Source organism: Saimiri boliviensis, chromosome 2 (assembly GCF_048565385.1).
Source record: "Saimiri boliviensis isolate mSaiBol1 chromosome 2, mSaiBol1.pri, whole genome shotgun sequence".
NCBI classification, from domain to species: domain Eukaryota; kingdom Metazoa; phylum Chordata; class Mammalia; order Primates; family Cebidae; genus Saimiri; species Saimiri boliviensis.
This window is the reverse complement of record NC_133450.1, coordinates 125,812,077-125,835,346: the sequence shown is the minus strand read 5'-3', so window position 1 is coordinate 125,835,346 and position 23,270 is coordinate 125,812,077. Positions and strand designations below refer to the sequence as shown.

Here is a 23,270-nt window from a genome sequence, read left to right as displayed (position 1 = left end):
ATACAGAAAGGAACTTCTTAGAATATATAGAATATATATTCTATATATATAGTAAAGATATATATATAACTCAAAAAAGAAGGTTTAAGAACAGATATCTAAAATTGTTCTGAATATCAATGGATATTCAGACAATATCCGTTGTCTGCAGTGCTGCAGTGGGACCTATGAAGCTTATCTCTTCCTATCTGGATAATCCTCTCATTGATTTTTCCCCCGGTGACTGCCATCTCCTCTTCCCAGGCTCTAGAGCCAGAAGCACAAGTTATGCAATTACTACCTTTGTAATACTCACATACAGTCCCATTAACGCTTTTTATGGATGTGCTATGCCTGGCAGATTTCTGTTTTCATGTCTGTATTCTTGTCAGCTGAGGCTTCCAAAGAAACACCTGAGACTGGGTCACTTAAACAACAGACTTTTTTTTTTTTTTTTTTTCTCACAGTTTCGGAGGCTAGAAGTCTAAGATCAAGGTGTCGGCAGGCTTGGTTCTAGTAAAGGATCTCTTTCTAGCTTGCAGATGGAGGTCTTCTTGCTGTCCTCACAAAGCCCTTTCTCTGTAAGAGTGTGTAAAGAGGTTGCTTCTTGGTGTCTCTCTTTATCAGGACACTAATTCTGTCAGATCAGGGCCCCACCCTTATGGCCTCATTTTAACTTAATTACCTCCCTAAATGTCTCATCACTAAGTATAGTCACATTTGCGGTTAGGGCTTTAACACAGGAAGTTTACGGGACACAATTTAGTCTACAGCAATATCCAAGCATAGAAAAGCAGGTTAAAAAAAAAAAAAAAGGAGGACACAGAAGTCAGGACATGTGGAGTCTTGTGTGGCTTAATGTACACAGGCCATGTCTGGCTCAGTGCAAGAAATTATACAAAGAGACAGGAAAGGGAAAGGGGTGGTCACTGCAGCTCCTGCCAGACTAGCTGTGATTTAAAATCTGACTTGGAAGAAAACCACCAGGCATGTCAGTCAGGCTGCCTCTAACCTGTCAATGTTACATGTTTACAGCTCTCCAAAGAGGCTCTGAGTTAGACCAGGCAAATGCTGAATGATGGTTCAGCTAGTAACCACTATGGTAGCAATCTGCTTTGTTAGCCATGGCATTTGGCGAATAAAGCATGGGAAACCAAGCAGGAAGGAGCCTTGAGGATGGAGGGAAGAATGGAAAATTCCTTTGGTTTCCTAATGTTCTGCTTTGTGACTTTTATTCACTCTTGCCTCAAATATTAATTTACGTGTCTCAGACTCAGAGAGGGCTTTTTTAGTTCCCTGGCTCACTGGTCAAGTCCTAGAGCGCTGTATTCTTACAACTAGTTTTCACTTACATTGGCGATAGTGAGATGACTGGTCATGACATTAGATGTTAAATGTCCAGCTCATCTTCATAAATGTGAACTCCACAAAGGTAGGTCTATGTGTGTCTCATTTGCTGTGGTATCCTTAGTGTTTGCATAATACTGTCCTAGAGCGGGTGTTCAGAAATATGTGTTGAATGAACAAACAAATGAAGGAATGAGGACAAGTAGCCCATTTCCTTCCTCAACATGTGCATGTGATAGAATAGATTCTTAAACTTCATTGTCCAAAAATCCTTCCTCTACCTTCCTCCATACCAGCATTCCATTTCCAGAGACCTTCAATTGTTATGAGGTCTGGATGTTTGCCTGGTCTGCCCTTTCGAGGGAGGGCCCATCTTTCCCTGAATATTGGTGCACTGCTTTTAGAAATCACTTGCCTTAAATATACTAAAGGCTTTGGTAGAATGGAATGAGCATAGGCAGTTGAGCTGGAAGACTTCCATTGGAATTTTATTTTTGTCACTTGGTGTGTATATGAACTTGGACAAGTTAAGCAATATCCTTCCCTGAACATGATTTTGCTGTGAGGATATATACAATAGCATAATGAATAGTGCTTTGAGAGCAGGAAAGTCCTTGTAGAAATGTTTGTTATTTTAAGTGGACGTGGTATAAGTACCACCTCTGACTGATTAGAACAGGCTTGGGAAGCTCTCATACCAACACCGTTATATACTCTCTTTTTTTTTCTCATTAAACTTTTTAAATGGGTCTCACAATCTGTGAGAAATTTTTGGTCAAGTTGTCTTCATTAAAAAGTACTGATTTTAAAAACTAACAACTTAAAACTGCCACTCGCAAAAAAAAGAAAACCAAAGCGATCCATAAAGCATTCTCCTTTCCTTCTGCCAGTTTTACGATGCATCGTTATCATTAACCAGTCTTTTACTACTAAACTTAAATGGCTAATTGAAACAATTTTGAGACTGTTTGTTCACCACTGATTAAGACTGGGCTGGCAGGTATGAGGGATAATATTCATTTGCCTTCTGAGCTTTCTGGGCAGACTTGCTGACTTTGCCAGCTCCAGCAGCCTTCTTGTCCACTCCTATGATGACGCCCATTGCAACTGTCTGTCTCATATCAAGAACAGCAGAGTGACCCAGAGGTAGATAGTCTGAGAAGCTCTCAACACACATGGGCTTTCCAGGGACCATATCACTGATGGCAGCAAGAATTCAAGAATTTTGGGCCATCTTCTAGCTTTTTACCAGAACAGCCATTAATCTTTTCCTTCAGCTCAGCAATCTTGCATGCACTGTGAGCCATGTGGCAATCCAGTACAGGGGCATAGTCAGCACTGATTTGGCCTGGATGGTTTAGGATAATCATCTGATCAGTGAAGCCAGCTGCTTCCATTGGTGGGTCATTGCTGTCACCAGCAATGTTGCCATGATGAACATCTTTGACAGACACATTCTTTTTTTTTAAATATATATTTTATTGCGTTTTAGGTTTTGGGATACATGTGAAGAACATGCAAGATTGTTGCATAGGTACATACATGGCAATGTGGTTTGCTGCCTTCCTCCCCATCACCTATATCTGATGTTTCTCCCCATATTATCCCTCCCTAACTCTCTACCCCCCATTGTCCCCCCCACACCCCCACAGACCCCAGTGTGTGATGCTCCCCTCCCTGTGTCCATGTGTTCTCATTGTTCAACACCCACCTATGAGTGAGAACATGTAGTGTTTGATTTTCTGTTCTTGTGTCAGTTTGCTGAGAATGATGGTTTCCAGGTTCATCCATGTCCCTACAAAGGACACGAACTCATCATTTTTTATGGCTGCATACTATTCCAAGGTTTATATGTGCCACATTTTCCCTGCCTAGTCTATCATCGATGGGCCTTTGGGTTGGTTCCAAGTCTTTGCTATGGTAAACACTGCCGCAATAAACATTTGTGTGCATGTGTCCTTATAATAGAGTAATTTATAATCCTTTCTTGACATTGAAGCCCACATTGTCCCCAGGAAGAGCTTTACTCAAAGCTTCATGATGCATTTTGACAGATTTTACTTTAGTTGTGATGCTGACTGGAGCACAGGTGACCACCATACCAGTTCTCTGCTAGGCCAACAGAAACAGTATTGATAACACCAATTTTGTAGACATCCTGGAGAGGTGCAGGTGCAAGGGCTTGTCAGTTGGGCGGGTTGGTGGTAGGGTGCAGTCCAGAGCCCCAAGCAGCATGGCTCCACTGACATTGCCATCCTTATGGAATTTCCATCCCTTGAACCAAGGCATGTTAGCATTGGCTCCAGCATGTTGTCACCATTCCAACCAGAAGTTGGCAGGAATGCTCTTGTGTCAGGGTTTAGCCAATTTTCTTAATGCAAGTGCTGACTTCCTTAATGACTTCCTCAATCTCTTCTGGCTGGGGGGTGGTTCAGTGGAATCCATTTTGTTAACACCAACAATTAATTGTTTCACACCCAGCGTGTAAGCCAGAAGGGTGTCCTCTCAGGTCTGCCCATTCTTTGAGATACCAGCTTCAAACTCACCGACACCAGCAGCAACAATCGTGACAGCACAGTCAGCCCAAGATGTCCCTGCAATCATGTTTTCGATGAAGTCTCTGTGTCCTGGGCATCGATGATAGTCATGTAGTACTTGCTGGTCTCAAATTTCCACAAGGAGATATCAATGGTGATACCAGGTTCACGCTCAATTTTTAGTTTATCCAAGACCCAGGCATACCAGAAGGAGGACTTTGCCATCTTAGCAGGCTCCTTCTCAAATTTTTCGATGGTTCTTTTGTTGATGCCACCGCATTTGTAGATCAGATGGCCAGTATTGGTGGACTTGCCCGAATCTACATGTCCAGTGACGACAATGTTGATATGAGTCTTTTCCTTTACCATTTTGGCTTTTAGGGGGTAGTTTTCATGACACCTGTGTTCTGACAGCAAACCCACAGCCAAAAAGCATTATATACTATTTTACGTGGTTTTATTGTATCAACTAAAGGGCTGCTGATCTACAAATCTGATGAAACTGCCTAATTCAACCAAGTTTTCAATGACAATAGTGAAACCTACTGAATAATGTGGAAAATACATCAATGAGGAATCACGCAGATGAATGAAAGTCATTAACTCAATTAAGATGTGCCTGCTCTGGGAATATGGTACCACAGCAGTCTAGCTGGATGTATTAATGGCAAGATAAATATTTTCTGCATCTGAAATCTACTCACATCTTTTGTTTTTCTAAATATACAATTTTATTTCGGGCTGATCAGAAGATTTGATTCTTCCTTCTATGGTAGTGGAATACCTACTTTTGGAGTTTTGTGCAGTGGAACATCGTGAGCTTTGAAGTTAAAGCCGCGAGGTTTGATCACTGCTTTTGTGACCCATAAGCTGCCTATACTCCCTGAGCCTCAGTTTCCTCCTCTTTTAAAAACGGTGACCCTTATCTTTTAGGGGTCATTGAAGATTAGATGAGATACACCAGTGCAGAGTTCAGCAAATGATAATTTCCTTCCTCCTCTCCTTTTCTTTCTTTGTGAAGTGCTACAGGTAAAATATTTCCTGAAGTCTTGCAAGGCTATTTTAGATTTAGTGTATTTAGTAGTGGAGTGTGAATTTGATCTCACTTGACTCTTTCTCATTACTCTGTATTGTTGATGAACCAAAAAAAAAATTGCTTTCTGAAGAGTGCTTGTTTGAGTTCTGGGCTTAAACAATAAAATATTTTTACTTGTTCAGCAAGGAGGGGAGTCAGAAGGCTAATATGTAAAAATAAGTGCCCCATGAATTATTCTTATCATTTAGACCAATTAGTGTTCTATGATTATCGTGAAACTGGCAGAATGCAGCACGCAAAAATCACTAGACAGATTAGGGAAGCACAGGTATGAATGGGACAGAAAGGGGTTAGTTAGAGTTCATGAATGAATAGCAAGTAGATATATTTAATGCATTTACATGCCAAAATCCAGCAGTAAAAATACATTCTGCAAAAATTCTGTGTAAAAGTGAGGCATTTAGTCAATGAGGGGGAGAATGGCCCTTATGCTTTTAATTAGCTTTGATTTATGCAAATTTTACTATTGGCCTTGAGCATATCTAAGGAGGTAGACCTTTGAAGTTGCTGTTGAGTTTCTTCCGTTGATGGTGTTGAATTAGAATTCTGGAGGAGCCAATGAAAATAACATGCAAACATTATGGCCATTTGTTATCATTATAAAATGTGATAATGTCATTGCTGACTTACAAAGATGATGACCTGAAAGGCCGTGACATTATGACATTACATTTTATCAATAATGAAAAATTGCTGCCTTTGCATGGTGGTTGGTGAGCTCAGGCGACCATGGAAGGAGGCCGTAAGCCTTTTTGTGTATTCTAGACTGAAAATGGAAACAAATCAGCAGTTAGAGATTCATTAGGTTGCCAAAGGGAAAAAATAGCATCGTGTCTTATCCTATGTGTAGGGAAAGCAGGAGGACTTTGCTGCCCCACGGGGTTTAATATTCATTAGCGAGAGGCTTGGTTGCAAGTCACTTACATGGTGCCAAAGTCTGCCTTAATAACAGGTTTTAAGGCTTGAGGGAAGATGCGCTGCCGAAAGAAGCTATGATGTGTGAGCATCACCAGACAATGTGCCTTTTTGGGAAGGGACCTGACAGATGGGCTGTCATTCCATGAATAGGGCACAGCTGATGTTAAGTTGTCAATTAGCTTATTAGCTTGTTGTTCTTAGATGGGAACTAGGAAATAACTTTGATGACTGCTGAAACTATTCATGCAGCGTTCTTCAACATTTGGAGGACACAATGGAGGCAAAAGAGTCATTCAGTATCATCCTAAACCTCATGTAGTACAGCCATGCTTCTTTTTTGACCATGAGCAGTCATAAATCTGGTACCTGTGTATGAGCTGAGAAAAACTTGAGCGCAAATACCATGCAGAAAGGCCCCCAAAAGCCATGGCTTCTAAAGCTGTCCTAATAACTCATGCAGAGATTGAGGCTTTTGTGAGTCTTAGAAAAGATAATTTTCACAAAATATGAGGAAGAAGCAGTGTGGTAACTCATCTCTCCTGTTTCTTCCTCTTGCATTTATTCTATCAGAGAGCTATAAACAGTGCGCAACATATATAAAATTCCGAGGCTAGGCCCTAATATAAAAACTTGAAAGGAATGTAAAATCTTTAGATTTGGGGTGTAAAATAGATTTTCTTCCCTTTTCTCTTTTATGCAGGTGTTTCATGGCAGACACATAAAATACCTATTTATTTGTAGCATTTTATTTCACTTTCACCTTATGTTTCTGCTTAGGTTTGGGGGAGTTCACATCAATTTCAGTTTCTTTGGAGGGCAATAAATTGACCAACCTGGATTTGGGCTTACCCAAAGGGAACATTTCCATCTACCCCCTCTGAAGCAGTTCCTGAGGTGTATGGGGATGTGTGTGTGTGTGTGTGTGTGTGTGTGTGTGTGTGTGTGTGTGGTGCCCATGGGTACTGTCCTCTGCCCAGACTTAAGGACTGTTTTGGAGGTTGTGTATCTGAGCAGCAGAATTCTCTCCCTGTCCTGGTGCTTATCTGACTGCCCACCTCCCTGAGGGAGCTCCAGCTCAGCCTTCCAGCTGAGGCTTGCCCAGTCTGGGTCTGCAGTGCCAGTCACTCCGGCCTTTCACTGGTAGACAGCTCTTCTCAAGTTCTCTTGGCTGCATTGACTCCCACCCATCCTACAAATCTCAGATGAAGCTTCAGCTTGAGCTCCTCTAAGGATCACTGCTAGAAATAAACCTCGAGTGCTCCCTGACCGATCCCTAGATGCCTAGGGAAACTGAGAATATCGTTTCCATGAGTTAACAAGAAGCAGTGGTTCTCAAAATGTAGTCTCTGGATCAGCAGCATCAGTGTTACTTGGAAACTTGCTAGAAAAGCAAAATCAGGAGCTGTGATTTAGGGCCCAGGAATCTGTTTTTCTTTCTTTTTTTTTTTTTTTAAGGCAGAGTCTCGCTCTATTGACAGGCGCCAGGCTGGAAAGCAGTGGTGCAGTCTTGGCTCACTGCAATCTCTGCATCCCACGTTCAAGCAATTCACCTGCCTCAGCCTCCTGAGTAGCTGGGACTACAGGCGTGCGCCACCACGCCCAGCTAATTTTTTTGTATTTTTAGTAGAGACGGGGTTTCGCTATGTTGGCCAGGATGGTCTCGATCTCTTGACCTAGTGATCTGCCCGTCTCGGCCTCCCAAAGTGCTGGGATTACAGGTGTGAACGACAGTGCCCGGCCGCAATCTGTGTTTTAACAGTTACTCCAGGTCATTATCATGCAAGCTCAAGTTTGAGAGCCACTAGCTGCAGGGAATTTTTGAGGTTTTTTCTTGCCCTCACAGCATTAATCGGGGAATTCTTAAGTAACATCTATGCATGAAAAATAAATATGTTTCATTTTTGTACTGTTCAGTTATGGTTTTTATGTCCTTTCTTTCTTAAAAAAACCTGGAAGCCAGGGTAAGGCAGCGTTCAGTCTGGCTTGCTTGTTTTGTTTTACTTCAACCTTGTACAAAGAGAAATGGTTATTTGATATAACATAGTTCGAAGAGGCACAAGAGTATCTCTCCTTTCTCGCAGAAAGATGCTGCCTGACATTCAATCTTTGACTATGAATCCCCCTGGTTTAAGATAGTATTAGATGAAAAATATCCCTGAGTGGAGTAACGTGTTAACCTATCAGTGAAGTATACTTTTATTAAGAATGAGTTTGAGGCAAACCCCTGGTATTTCAGGATTTACTATTCTAAGCTTCAATGATTTACCAGTAATCTCAAAAATTTATGACATTTAGAAAGTGTACCATTTGCTGTGGAAACCAGTCATATCCCTGGTAGATGAGCCTAAGAGACCACCCAGAATCTTTATCTTAAGGCAGCTTAAAAACAATCTTGGTCATTTTGTTGTTAAAAAAAGGGAGAGGGGATAAAATGGCATAGGCCTAATGGGGTTGTTAGGAAGATGAAATAAATTAATTCATGAGCTCCATTTTACATAAGACCAGATAACTACATCGTATATGTGAGATGTGATAATGACAATTGTCTGCTCGTTCCTTTATTATTAATTCTTGTTATCGTTTACTACTGTCTTCTTTGAGAAAATAGAATTTTCAAATTAGCTATTAGATACATACATTTAAAGAGTCCAGGCTTTGAGGTGAACACAGATCTTCTCAAAATCCACTGTGGATTCTGACTGGCTGCTAGTTTGAATGGGCAGGGGGAGGACTGGGCAGTCTGGGTACCTGGGGAGTAGGGGTGTTGGGAGAGCTGCCAGAAGGGAGGGGCGGTACTGAAATTGGCAGTGAAACAAAGGGAGTATTTGTGCTCAAAAGAAATTTTGCCAGAGTGAGGTAGCATTCACATTGTTTTCAGGAAGAGCTCCAGTGGTCATTTTCCATGTTATCAGCAAATAAAATTTTGGTAGAAGGAAGTGTCAGGTGAGAGGTTTGTGTAAAACCAAGCACAAAGTCCCAGATTACAGGCTGACATTTTTGGAGTGGGGGCCCAAACAATAAATTTTTCTGCACAATATAGTTAAACACCCAGGTTGCACGGATGTCCTTTTAATAGCCGCAGAATTCTTTTAGTAATGTTTAAGGATGGCTTCCTTCCTGGTGGGAGTAGAATCCCAGGATGTCTGCCAAGATGTATTACTTAATGTTCTCTGTTTCTCAAAGGTTCAGTAAGCAAAAGGGGTTATTCGGAGCAAGCTGCTGGGGGGATGACAGGAACAAACACCTCAATGTATAAATTTGAGACCTTTAACCTCTCAGCTGTCAAATTTCAATATTTCTGGTCACAATGTTAAATGCGCTCCAGTATCCGTTTCAGAAAACTCTGATGGAAAAATCAAAGTTTGCTTTTATATTTACACACTGTTAGTAAGTTGTTAAAAGAAGAATAAAGCAAGGTGACTGCTAGCCATATTTTGTATTCATGGCTTTACAGTCTCAACATAATAAACCAGAACCTGTGTTTTCTCTGTAACTTATCATGCAAGCTCCAAATGACTTAGTGTTCTTGCCAGCTCTGTATCTTCTACCTTTTAAGAATGATAAACACAGCATATTGAAGGTAAAGTTTAAAACCAGCGTGAAGGAGGTAGGGAAATACAAGCTGAAACAGGACCTTTAAGATCTTTCCATTTAAAACCAAATGTGTGGATGTACATGCAGAACATAGTATGAGTCTGCATAGTTTATCTCCCATCCCTTCTTACAAATATGTGCATAATAACCTAAAACATACTACTGGGATTGGAAGTGGGAACTTCGTATTCTGTTACGTGGATGCAGTATTACCTTTGGGCAGTAGTGCTGTGTTTTGTTTTGTCTTGCACAATTCTGTAGACACATCTTCCATCATAATGACCTTTCTGACAGCAGATGGGTGGGGGAAAAATGGTTTGAGAAAACCATTTTCCTTTCATGCAGCAAGCAATAATTACTTGAAGTGTGTGACATCGATGGAGTGGGCAGGCTTACCCGAGGACCCATATTGGAAACTTCCTTTGATTCTAGCTCTCCTTTTATTCACTGTCAATATGCTTGTGCAGAATAGAATGCTTAAATTTTATCTTTTTAGAAATCTGTGATGCTTGGCAACACTTAGATTTCACAGATATTTTCACATATCTTTCAGGGATTCTCTAAACTAGACTGACCAGGGCCCAGGCAAGCTCTGTGTATATCCATTTTATATGTTTCTCTGCCCTGCTGGGCACTGCAGCCATAGCACCATGGAAAGGGCCACCGTGGGCCATTGCAGAGAGAGTGGACAATGACAAAGGAAGCTGTTCTTTCTGTCAGGACACGGATCAGAGGATATGAGGAATATGAATAATGACCACATGCCGCCTGGGCCCAGGGATCTGAGCATTCCACATCCACGAGTAGAGGAACACTTGCCTGTTGACATAGAAAGGTTCCATTTCTTTATGTAAGCCCATTTCAGATACTGGTAAATTAAACTTTTAGGTCAAAAATCAATGTAAAAATAAGTCCAGATTTCTGACAGTGGAAATTGCTCATGCACATCATGCATCTCCTGGAGAGAACAGTGATGGGGAATAGGTCTGAGGAAGGATCCTGCTTTGGCAGGGCTCTTGTTCTCTTCTAGGTGTCAACAGTAGTTTCTGATAAGGATACTGTATTAGTTCATTTTCATGCTTCTGATAAAGACATACCCAAGACCGGGTAATATATAAAGAAAAAGAGGTTTAACAGACTCACAGTTTCACGTGGTTGGGGAGGCAAAAGGCACATCTTACGAAGTGGCGGGCAAGCAAACGGGAGAATGAGAACCAGGTGAAAGGAGTTTCTCTTTATAAAGCCATCAGATCTCGTGAGACTTATGCACTACCACCAGAACAGTATGGGGGACCCATGATTCAGTGCTCTGTCACTGGGTCCCTCTCACAACGGGTGGGAATTACGCAAGCTACAATTCAAGATGAGATGGGGGGTGGGTGACACAGCTAAACCACATCAGGTATCATGAGATTAAAGCATGTCCTTGCTTTTCTAACCCATGAAATACTTTTTAGTTAACACTGCAGTCTGCTTGATGTGTAACTTCTACCACACAAATGACTTGCCATTCACAATAATCCATACTTTCTCTCCTCAATGTTTCATGGAGACTGAAAACTTCCTGATGGCACAGCCTGCTCGTGGTGTCATCAACAGAGCATCATGTTTCTGTGGATCTCCCAAAGGACGCCCGTCACCTTTTGCTTCAACCCCTGCCTCTGCTTGTCTCTCTGTCCCCATCCAGTGCTTTGCATCATGAAGCTTCTGTCTTCTGTTAGGCCCACATTGCTCTACCCAGCAATAAAAGTGCTGTTGCCCAAAGCGCTAGCAACAGAAGATATTACAAATCAGAGACTTGGACGGATGGTTTTGAGGAATGTGAGAGGTGCATCGCTGCATGGACAAGTATAAGTGTTAAGTAAATATGGCCAGCATTACTGTCCTGGAATTCTCCAGTCTCCTTCATACCAGGGACCTCTCCTTGGCCATGCTTTCTTTCAGCCCCTGCCTACTGCTAGCTAACTTTCCATCCAGGTCACTCATCTCATCTCTCCTCGTTTCCCAGGTTCAGGGCCCTCCATCCCCCTGTCCCTTGGGATGTTCCAGATAAATTGGAAAGGAAAAACTAAGTTACTTTATTATGTAGAGCAAATTAACCCTTATTGTCTCCCAATAAGCCTCAGTCAATAAATGTGGACATAAATGTTTTCAATACTTGTGGAGGTGATATTTTGAGGCAAGAGAGCATTTTGGTAGAGACCCTGTTTCACTAAGCTGAAAGCTGCTCCTGCCTCTTCAATATCTAAACTATTCCAACTGAATTTCTCATCTCACTATTTGACTTAGCCAAAGATTTAGGAGTTGCTGCAAAGTGACACTGAGCTATCCTATGACTTTTTCCTTTTTATGCATGAAGTTCAGTAAAGAAGGGAGTAAGAAGGCATGTTTTCTGAGTTGAAAGGATAAGGAAGAGGTAGACCATTTGACGAGAAGGGATTATTCTCACTTCTAATAGATGTACGTGCACGTGCATATACCGTGGAATGTCTCTTATTCCACTTCCATTTAACCTGTTTCTCCATTCCTGCGAAAAAACATACTGACTGGAATCAAGATGCATTGAACGCTCACAGTCAGGAGGACTGCTTTCTGTCCAGGTGAGTTGATGCTTCCAAAATCATTCGGATTTGTTCCCAAACTGTTTATGACACTTGTACTTGCTATTATAATTATATAGTTTAATTAAATATTACATAAGTTCAGGACACATGAATATAAAAATGAAAGAGAATTGGTTCTGCTGAAAGTAATTTGAATTCTCTGAAAAGGCTTGATAAAATTAGGTCTTTAGAATTTTTGCTATTATGTAAGATATGGGTGAGATGACTGCAAATAATTGGGAAAAGCTATGAAAGTCTACCAATTAGATACTTTTTTTTTTTAAGATGGAGTTTCACTTTTGTTGCCTAGGCTGGAGTACAATGGTGCAATCTCAGCTCACTGCAACCTCTGCCTCCTGGGTTCAAGCAATTCTCCTGTCTCAGCCTCCTGAGTAGCTGGGATTATAGGCGCTTGCCACTGCGCCTGGCTAATTTTTGATGTTTTTAGTAGAAATGGGGTTTCACTATGTTGGCCATGCTAGTCTCGAACTCCTAACTCCTAACCTTAGGTGATCCACCTGCCTTGGCCTCCGAAAGTGCTGGAATTACAGGCATGAGATACCACTCCCGGGCGCTTTGTCAGTACTTTCAAGTTTTCATTTTGCTTTAAAGAGATAGAAACTGGTAATTGTTGAGGCATTATGGGCCTAGTGTACATGAACAAGACTTTACAGAACCCCAATTAGAGAACCCACACTGAGGCTTTTCCTCTATTTACAGCAAAAGATGAATGAATGAATATATGGTTGTGCATGTTTTAAGATGAAATAGCAAAATGTAAGGTACGAATTTATTAGTATTTTTATTTCATTTCTAATAAACTATTTCAAATAGTTAATCCACTCTGGGGTTACTGTAATGCTGAGAGGGCTTCAAAGCTATGTGCATGTACACAGAACACTAAATACTAGACGTGGGTAGAACGTTGGTGTGCATTTGGCATTAGCCCTCCCACCATCTCACTGGAGCATCAGTGGGATTTCTAGACAGGAATATACAGAGAGCTTGTCTTTGTTTTTCTGCTTACATGTCTTAATGTCTCAGGCTGCCTCTGGTCTTATTCTGATCCAGATGCCTTTGGCCACATCCCTGGCCCATGTTAAACTGGCCACTCTTGTTTCAGACCTAGCACACCAACAATGGAGAACTCTCAGTGGCTGTATTGGAAATTACTCCAAATGTAGTCTTTGAGGGACAGACTTTAGGCTTATGCTACACAGACTTATAAACTGCGTTCTTAGCCTGGAAGCTACTTGTGTGCTTAATTGCTACCTGTGAAATCCATACAAATGTGAGAAGTGTGACTTTCCTTGGATGTTAACAAAGAGTTGTTGGTGAATCTCTTTAAGGACTGGGAATGAGAGGCTTTATAGATTTTCTTTTTCTTCTTTTTATTGGATATTTTTGGGGGTATGAAGTGGTTGTTTATTGTATTTTTAATTTTTTTAATTTATATTTTTCCTTAAGTTATTCTGGTACAGGTGGTATTTGGTTACATTGGTAAGTTCTTGAGTGGTGATTTGTGAGATTTTGGTGCACCCGACACTGAGCTGTATATACTGCACCGTATCTGGAGTCTTTTATCCCTTGCCCACTTCCACTCTTACCCCCACGTCCTCAGTGTTCATCGCATCATTCTCATTAAAAAAGGAAAAGGAAGTGTTGAGGAAGAAACTCTGATGGGTACTTGGGGCAAAGAGGAGATCTCTAGGAGCCAGCTGAAGGCAGCACATCTGTTCTGCATGAGGAGAGAGGAATAGACTGTTTGTTCGGTAGGGAGATAATGGAGTAAGAGAATGAAAGGAGGGTGGAGGCCATGAGAGACTGGCTGGAAGGCTGCAAGTTCTCTGATGTGACCCCTTCCTCTGACCCCACCCCCAAATCTCTAGTAAGAGGAAGAACTCATGAAATGCTTGGCTTTGAGTGAATTGTATGTGTATACATACACTTTGTGAAAACTTACTTCTGGGCTGAGATTGGCACTGAAATTGACACAAAATAAGAATGGAGGAAAAATGTGCTGCTGGTGCATGGAGGCAGAGTGATGCTTAGCAGACAGCCATGGAACTCCAGAAGGCCACACAGGTAGAGCTTGGGACACCAGGAGGCATGGACTGAGGTTGCCTCAAGTATAGCTTCCTTTCTGAAGGACAGGGCCATTCTTAGGCACCTGGTATAGAGATGAGCATATACTGACTACTGCATATATATTATATTGTACTTTAAGTTCTGAGGTACAAGTGCAGAACATGCAGGTTTGTTACATAGGTATACATGTGCCATGGTGGCTGGCTGCATCCATCACCCAGTCAACTACAGTAGGTATTTCTCCTAATGCTATCCCTCCCCTAGTCCCCCAATCCCCCAACAGTCCCTGGTGTGTGATGTTCCCCTCCCTGTGTCCATGTATTTTCATTGTTCAGCTCCCACTTATGAGTGAGAACATGCGGTGTTTCTTTCTCCGTTCTTGTGTTAGTTTGCTGAGAATGATGGTTTCTAGCTTCATTCATGTCCCTGAAAAGGACATGAACTCATCCTTTTTTATGACTGCAATAGTATTCCTGGTGTATATGTGCCACATTTTCTTCGTCCAGTCTATCACTAATGGGCATTTGGGTTGATTCCAAGTCTTTACTATTGTGAACAGTGCCACAATAAACATATGTGTGTATGTGTCTTTATGATAGAATGATTTCTAATTCTTTGGGTATATACCTAGTAATGGGATTTCTGGGTCAAATGGCATTTCTGGTTCTAGATCCTTAAGGAATTGCCACACTGTCTTCCACAATGGTTGAATCAATTTACACTCCCACCAACATGTAAAAGTGTTCCTATTTCTCCACATCCTCTCCAGCATCTGTTGTCTCCTGACTTTCTAATGATTGCCATTCTAACTGGTGTGAGATGATAAGATATATATATATTTTTAAAGAATAAATATTTGGGTGAATGGAGAAAGCTGTTTGGGGCAGAGTCCCTCTGTGCTTCAAGTTAGGCCTATTATCAGTTAGAAGGAAAATGAATGAAGTTTCAGGATATGGTTCTAGGGACTGGTGCCAACCTGGTGGAGAAGCCAGTGGTGCCAGCTCAACTTCTCTACCCTCTAAAGGTGTCGTCATGTCCTTGCAGTTTTAAGCCAAGGTCAACATACCCCCAGGGCAGCTTGTCCTGGCTGTTCCAGGCACATAGAAACACTTTACCACGTTTTAGATGATAATTTTTCAAATACATATAAAATTGGGATTAGTGTTGGATTTTCTAAATTTAGCAGAAGGACCCAACTTTCTTGATGACTCTTCCCTATTGGTTGTTAAGAGTGAAGTTAGCACTTTTATTGAAGAATTGACTTCAATGAGCCAAAGTTGAGACATTGTCACCTAGGAGAAGCCTTTTCTAAAGCCATTAAGTGTTAGACACTCCAAAGTAGATTCAGGGGCCATAGAGTAAACTGGAGCTTCAAAGAATCTTAGGCAAGGTTTCCACTTCTGTGCTTCCCACAGTTTTTGTTCTCATTTCTTTATTGCAATCATTGCACCATATTATATGTAATTACTGGAGCCATCTCTCTCAATTTATTGGAAGCCCATTGAGAACAGTAACCAAATCATATTCATCTTTTTAATCATCAGTACTTTGGACAGAGGCTTAGACATGAAACATGCTTATTAAAATGTAGTGGAATGAATGAATGGGTAGATGTACATGATCTTCTTATTTTCAGGAGTACACTAAAACTTTCCCAAGGACACAGAGCAAGTTGGTGGCAGAATTAGAACCAGAAAACGTTTCTGATGTTAGCATTCTTTCTTATATTTCCTCTTTCAAGCAATTTGCTTGGGATGGGGTCCATGCCTTACATGTGCACTGAGTAGCACCTAGTATAACTTAGGCTGTTTCTGAAGATGTAGGACCACTTGTTGCCTAGGCAACTGGAGAAATGTAGGAAGGTGGCAATTGTCTGTTGGCAACAATGGCCTCAGCCAAGAATCTGAAAAGTGGTTCTTTTTGCTCATCCCTGAACAACAGCCTTAAGGGAGAAATGTGTTAAGAAATGACAGGCACAGTGGCCCATGCCTGTCATTTCAGAACTTTGGGAGACTGAGGTGGAAAGATTGCTTGAGCCAGGAGTTTGAGACCAGCCTGGGAAATATAGCAAGACCATGTCTCTAAAACTAAAAAAAAAAAAAAAAAAAAAAAAATTAGCCAGGCACAGTGGCACATACCTGTAGTCCCAGCTACTCAGAATTGAAGCAAGAGGATTGCTTGAGCCTGGAAGTTCAAGGTAACAATGAGCAATGATTGTATCACTGAGCCAAAGCCTGAGTGAGAGAGTAAGACCCTGTCTCTAAAAAATAAAAAAAAAGTTAAATACTTCTCTAACACTGTGATACTTTCACTCCTTCTCTAAAGTAGTGAAAATTCTGGAACCATTTTTTTGACATAAAGAGAGAAATTCCACTGGGGTGAAAGGCAAGGTGGGCAAGAGGTTCTCTTGCCCGTCTGTCCCACTGGCAGGCTCTGAGGTTGCTGTCAAGGCTGGTTGTCTGAGCTCTTCTAGGTGGGTACCTTGTCCATATTACAAGCCATTTTCTCCACAGCAGCTGGATTCATCCGTTCAAAATGCAAGTCCAATGTTGCTACATCTCTGCTCAAAACACTGGAATGGCTTGCTCAGAATAAAAGGCAGAGTTTGATAATGGTCCACAAAGCCCTCCATGATCTAGCAGGCAGCCCTCCATCACATCCTCCTATTCCACCTTTGTCTCTCCCACCCCACCCCCTTGCTTGCTGAGCTTCTGCACAATACCCCCCTTGCTGTTTAATAGACAACCAAAGCACACCCTCACTGCCTTTACACTGAGCATCTCCTCTTCCTGGTGTGCTGTTTCCTCAGACAGATGCATGGTTTTCTCCCTCACTTCCTTTAAGGCTCCACTCAAATATTTCCTTATCAGTCTTCCTGGATCACCTTATTTAAAATAGCAGCTGCTCAATCTGACCACTTTGTTATTCTCTATCTTACTGTATTTTATCTTTATTTAATTCTCTTTCTGTCTGTATATCAATCATCTATCCATCCTTCCATCTGTCTGTCTATCCAGCCATCTATCTATCTGTTAGCTTTTCCCACTAGAGTGAAGTTTTATAACAGAGATTTTTCTCTCTCTTGCCATATCACTAGCCCCTGGAACAGTGCCTGACCCATAGCAGTACTTAATAAGTATTTGTTGAATTAATTGAATGATTTAGACTGTGTGAGTTCAGAGAAGGCAAAATAATTCAATACAACTGGTGTTAGTCCATTTTGCATTGCTCTAAAGGAATATGTGAGACTGGGTAATTTATAAAGAAAGGAGGTTTATTTGGCTCACCTTTCTGCAGGCTGTACCAGAAGCATGGTGCCAGCATCTGCTTCTGGTGAGGGCTTTAGGGAGCATCTAGTCATGGCATAAAGGGAGGGGGAGCTGATATATCACATATGAGAGAGAGTCCAAGAGAAAGATGCCAGGCTGTTTTAAACAACCAGCTCTTGTGTGAACTTTCAGAACAAGAACCCACTCATTACCATGGGGAGGTGGCGACTGATTCATGAAGTATCTGCCTCAGTGATCCAAACACCTTCCACTAGGCCCCACCTCCAACACTGGGAATCACATTTCAGCATGAGATCTGGAGGGGACAAACATCCAAAGGATATCAGAACCTAAGTTTAACATTCATAGAAGTGTACATCTGTGGCAGAGTTCAGCATTAGAAAGTACAGCTGTTGGCAAGTACTCTGCCTACCTCTTGACCTGGGCTCCCCTCTGAATGAGTGAGTGGTCACTGAGCAGACTGCTGCATTATTATTGTTGGGTTAGGACTTCTGTGCAGTCAGTTTTAGAGGTGGATGTCACTGAAAGCAAAGTTGAATGTCAGATTAACCTTAGTCTTCATAGCCCAGTAGCATCTGCAGAAGATGGACGATTTACCTTCTTTTTGATTATAATTGTTTTCTACGTTTTTTGGTCATTCTGGTACAACATGTCAAGGAGAAAATACCACTGCTGACAGTTTTCCTTATACACTGCATGCCAAGATGGGTGGTTGATGGAGAGGACTTGAAGCCCAGGGATAGCCCAGAGGGAGGGGAAACAATAGCTGGATGGAAGTAGGTTTGTGAAGAGAAAGTTACTTCACCTCTCTGCCATTCATACCTGATGGAGCTGTAGATGGGAAGGAATTGCCCAAATTCTGTCCTCCTTTCTCTTTCCCTGTCTGGTTGTAGTAGACAGTTGCTCAGTTCTTTACTGGTGGCCTCCACAGCTGTCAGGTGACGTGGCTCATTAAGTGGCTGAAAACCTGTGAGGATTCCTTGGAAGAGAGGGTGGGAAGCCTCTGGCAGCTCCACTGCGCCCACACCTTACTACCAGACAGACTGAGCTAGGGTTTGCGCTCAGACACAATGAGCCTTCGCTAGCCTCATTAAACAGGGCTCACTGGTGAGTAGGTGCAGACATTCTCACTGTCCCCTTTGCTCCCATCCCTAAAACCTCACAAGAGTCTAGTCTTGAGATTTATACACAGCTAGTTCTAGTGCTTTGCTGGGTTCATTATACTGTCACCCATCAGTGAAATTTGGTCCTCATATGAAAATGAGGATATTATTAAAGGATAGCAGAATCAGTATCGTTATACCATATACATAAATAGACAAAAGTCCTATCATCCAAATTTATTTTAGCAAACCATGAGTCTCCAGTACTTTATGACCACAACAGTGGTATGATACATCTCAGTCGTTGAGGTAATTAAATTAATCCATTAGTTTTTTTATTTACTTATTATATGTGTCTAATACTATGGTAGGAACTTAGTATCCATGAATATCCTCATTTGGCAAAGAGGTGTTTTGAGCCTTATGAAACTTGCTGTATCCACTTCTGTAACAAGGTTCACTAACATAAGGTTACCTTCTGTCCCTTTGTATACCTGAGAGAATGCGTATACCCACATTTGTGTCTTTGTTCTTACCACTTCTTTTTGCAGAGCATGCCCTTTCTCTGTCCTTTTCTCTGGCCTTTAACAGAGATATACAAACAGCCATTAAAACGGAATGATTTTTCAAGAGCTAGGTCAAAAAATTCCTCCTCTTGGAAGCTTTACCTGGCATTTTAAAGTTGCTTATCTGACTGAAGATACTAGGACTGGCCCCTCCTCAAGGCCTGCAGGTAATTTAACGATGTGACAAGTTAAAACCTTCAACACACTCTCGGGTGATGCCAAGGCAGGTGTTACCTGTTAGGATCCTCTAAGGTCAAGCAGTAGCTTGTCCCTGCAGGTCAGGTCAACAGGGTTCAAAGTAGGCTGAGCAGTTGGGTATGAAGAGAGACCCAGGGGTTCCCATGAGAATGCAGCCTCTTGGAGGCATTCTTAGTACGTCCACGTAGAACTGTAATCTTTGAGCTCTGATAACATTTTGTGTCTCTATCATAAGACATTCCAGCTTCAGCTTAATCTCTTCCCCAGTGGATCAAGACCTCCTTGAGAAAAGGTATAGCTTCTTAAGTGTTCTTCTTCTTTAAAATGTTTTATACATAGTGCACACTTAATGTTTGTCAAAATGCATGTAAATATGATTGGGATCCAATGATCTACTGAGGTCCCATGGTGTCCCTCTTAGATGGCTGAGCACATCTTATGGCCTGGGCTGTGTTAAAAAGACCTGGAAACTCTAGAGCCATTGTGGAGTTGATTCTGGGTACAGTGGTAAGGCAAGCTAGCGAGGGACGATATTGTCTTCCTTTTTAGAAGTCCAGCTTCTGAGGTTGTATCTTTGAGTTTGAGGCTGGATTCTGAATAAGAAATGGGGGCCTGTCAGGAGGGGAAAAAAATCGATGATCTAATCAAGACTTAGAATAGACTTAGGACCATTAAATCAAGATTGGTTCAAATATAACCTCCAGGCACTTTTAATGAGGCAGTTCCAATATTTTGGACAGATTTAAAGAGATTTTCTATCATAACTAGAAAAGAATGTCCCATTTCTCTGGTGACCCTGGACACCAAGTCACTGTAGTTCAGATCTTCTGGGGCCCTTGCTGTTCTTAAATCAGAATTCATCACTTCTTCTGTTCTTCCATACCACTTTGTAGTTCTGCTACAGCCTGCTGCGCTTTCCTCCGCCTCAGCATTTGTTTTAGCTCCTGTAACTGTCCTACTTATATGAAGTCCTGGAGGAGGACTCAGTGCAACTTACTGATTTTATGGGAAGGAAGAAATGAATTAGCCAAAGTCAGGAAGCCTTTGAGACCAGAACTCACAGGCGCTTAATTTTGATTCTAGTTTTCTTTCTTTTTTCCTAATGTGGACTTCCTTGATGCATTTATTGACTGTGGGTGCTGTTCCCAAGGGTCTTAGGCTTTTAAGTAACCCACATATAGTTCTTTGACTTGTGGCTTTGGATAAGCTTCTGGGGTCCTGTGTGGAAAGAGGAGGAACAGAGGAGAAACAATGCCTCTTCCTTGATAATCCCAAATGCCTAAAGAATAAAGGTAAATGACTGAGAACTCAAATCGCACGTTGTACAATTCTTGTTTATGTAATTAGAAGTAAGCTATTGAATACCTTACAAAGAGAAATACACTTCTTTAAAAGAACTTGCTGATTTTTCAATGCAGCAAAAGTGCTGTAATATTACATTTGCTGTTTTTATTTGCATCCTGAATAAAATATTTCTTCATGCTTAAGTAGGTTCTGCCCATAGATTTTCAGAAAGGCCTGCTTCTCTGAAAAGGGCTGTTACTTTGTGTGTGGGCTTTGGCATGTAGATGAACATCTTGTATCCTGTGTTCAGCTTAAGAGCAGAATGTATATATTTGTTGTTTGAAGATTTCCCTGAGACGGAATTGCTTCCTGAGCATATGCATTTATCTGAAAAGATAAATGTGTGGTCAGAGGGCCTTGGCAACCTCTGGTTAAGAGTTTTTGTTAATGGTGCTCCAGGTAAGGGTACCGTGTGCTTCACTAGCTCTTATCATTACTTAAAAACTAACAGTAACAGTTGTTCATATGGAAAAGGCAGGCTTTGTTGATGAGTACTTTTTTTTTTTAATTGCATTTTAGGTTTTGGGGTACATGTGATGAGTACTTTTGAACAAAGATGCATGTTTATCACCCTCTCTCTTTCTCCTTCCTCCTTTAATGGCTCATTGAGGTGTATTAGCCCAGCTCTTCAAGACCACCAATAAAGTTATTCTGGAGTCTTCTCTCACTGTGGGCTCCTCTGGACCTTTCTGTGCTTTTCTTTGGGCTCATATAATTGAATCAGACATATTGCAAAGACCTCTTTTATTTCTTTCTAAAACGCAAAGTATCCTCACACTCAGACACCTGTCTACATGCATGGGTCGAGAAGCAGCAAACTCAGAGTATGACTGACAGACCACAGGGAGCAAAGCCCACTCCAGCAGTCCATTTGGAAGCATCAGGTAAGGGCACTCAGGCAGAATTTGTGGGTGCTCGAGTGCACTAAAGATATCCAGGACATCTTCTTTTCTTTCCCTATTCTCTTTCCAGAGGTGAAATCATTCTCAGAGGCAAGATTATAATAGAAAAGCCTTTGGAGAAAGGCCTTGAAAACGGTAATTCTGAAGGTCAAACTAAAGTGAGTAGTTCTGAATTCTAATTACTCAGATAATAAAACATTTACAAAGTGCCTACTTGCTTATGTCAATATGCTGTATTATATGTCTTCTAGAAAGACTGCCTGGATCCTTGGAATTTCACATAGCCCATTACCCTTCTTTCCCCTTCCAGAAAGTATGTTTACTCTTCATTATTACAAAGTCATGATGCCATCTTCTTTTATTCTCATAGGTATTGAAACTCTTTGTTGAGACTTGTTTGGGGGTTTGTGTCTGACGTGGATTATACATTTCTGCAAAGAAAGTTTACCTTAGGACTTCAACTCTGCATTTTAGCAGGAGAATAGAATTAGCTTCCTTGAACTGATGCTTTCTCATGCTACAGGGCATATGCAAATTTGAGGGTAGATTACTGAACTATCAGAAAACAAGTTTCTTTGGGAACATTTATTATAACTTCTTTTTCTTGATACTGTCCTAATTCTCTGTATAGCTATTGAATTGGGGGCCTGTATTTAACAGCATGTTTCAGATGTTATGAAGCCTAATGGGTTAAGTGTCATGAAAAAAAGTTGAAGCTAGGTACATACTCATCTGTACAAACAAGGCCTGAGGACCAAGCCCCTGTCTTTTTGGATGTTGCATAGTTCTAAAAATTATGACCAAAAAGTAACATTTAATGTGCTCATTATTAAACACTGTGAGCTAAGTACTGTTCAATGTGCTTTCAATTTGCTAATATCATTTACTCCCACCACAACTCTATGGTTTAGCTACTATTATTAGGGTTCTTCATGAGAAAGTAAATTGAGATTGATGAAGGTCAATGCCTTGCCCAAAGTCACCCAGACCATGAGTGATGATGCCGGGATTGCAACTCTGACTGGCTCCAGAGCCCGTGCTCTTAACCATTAGTCAACATAATTCTGGTTTTGCTAGTGGCATTACAATTACGTTATCTGTTTCACAGAAATAAAATACGCAAGAGCTGCTTGGAAGTTCTAGATTGGACAGTATAGCATGATGCTTTAAGAGTTCTAGCTTAGGGGAAAGGCCACGGTTGATTCCTGTCTTGCCTCTTAGGAACTAGATGATCTTAGCTAAGTCATGCAAACTCTCTGAGCCTTCATCTGGGAATTGGGAAACAAATAATAGCACCTGTCTCACAGGATGGTGTTGAGATTTAAACGAGGTAATGTGTAATACACGCAAAAAATTTATCACAGTACCCAGCACAAAGTAAGTGCTCACTAAATAGTAATTATTAGTATTACTAATAGGTTCTTAGCTTGAAAAGTGAAGCTTTAACGTTGGGAACAGCACTCAGCTGCAAGCTTCCTGTGCAGTCTAGGTGGTAGGATAGGACATTAGCTTCCTGGCCCTCATGAAGGCCAAGACTTTCTCAGCAAAAAGCCCAGACAGCCTAAAGGAGAGTTTAGAACCGTAGTTCTCAAAGCTGGATCCACGTTAGAATCACTCTGGGAACTTTTAAAACTCCCAATGCCTGGCTACATCCCAGCTGATCAAAATCAGAATCTCTAGGGCTGGGACTGTGGCACCAGTATCT

At 41.4% G+C, this 23,270-nt stretch overlaps 1 pseudogene; it reads right to left on the bottom strand.

Annotated features, from left to right (window-relative positions):
- Positions 1-2,447: 2,447 nt before the first annotated feature.
- Positions 2,448-4,240, bottom strand: LOC101040212 (putative elongation factor 1-alpha-like 3; annotated as a pseudogene).
- Positions 4,241-23,270: the final 19,030 nt, after the last annotated feature.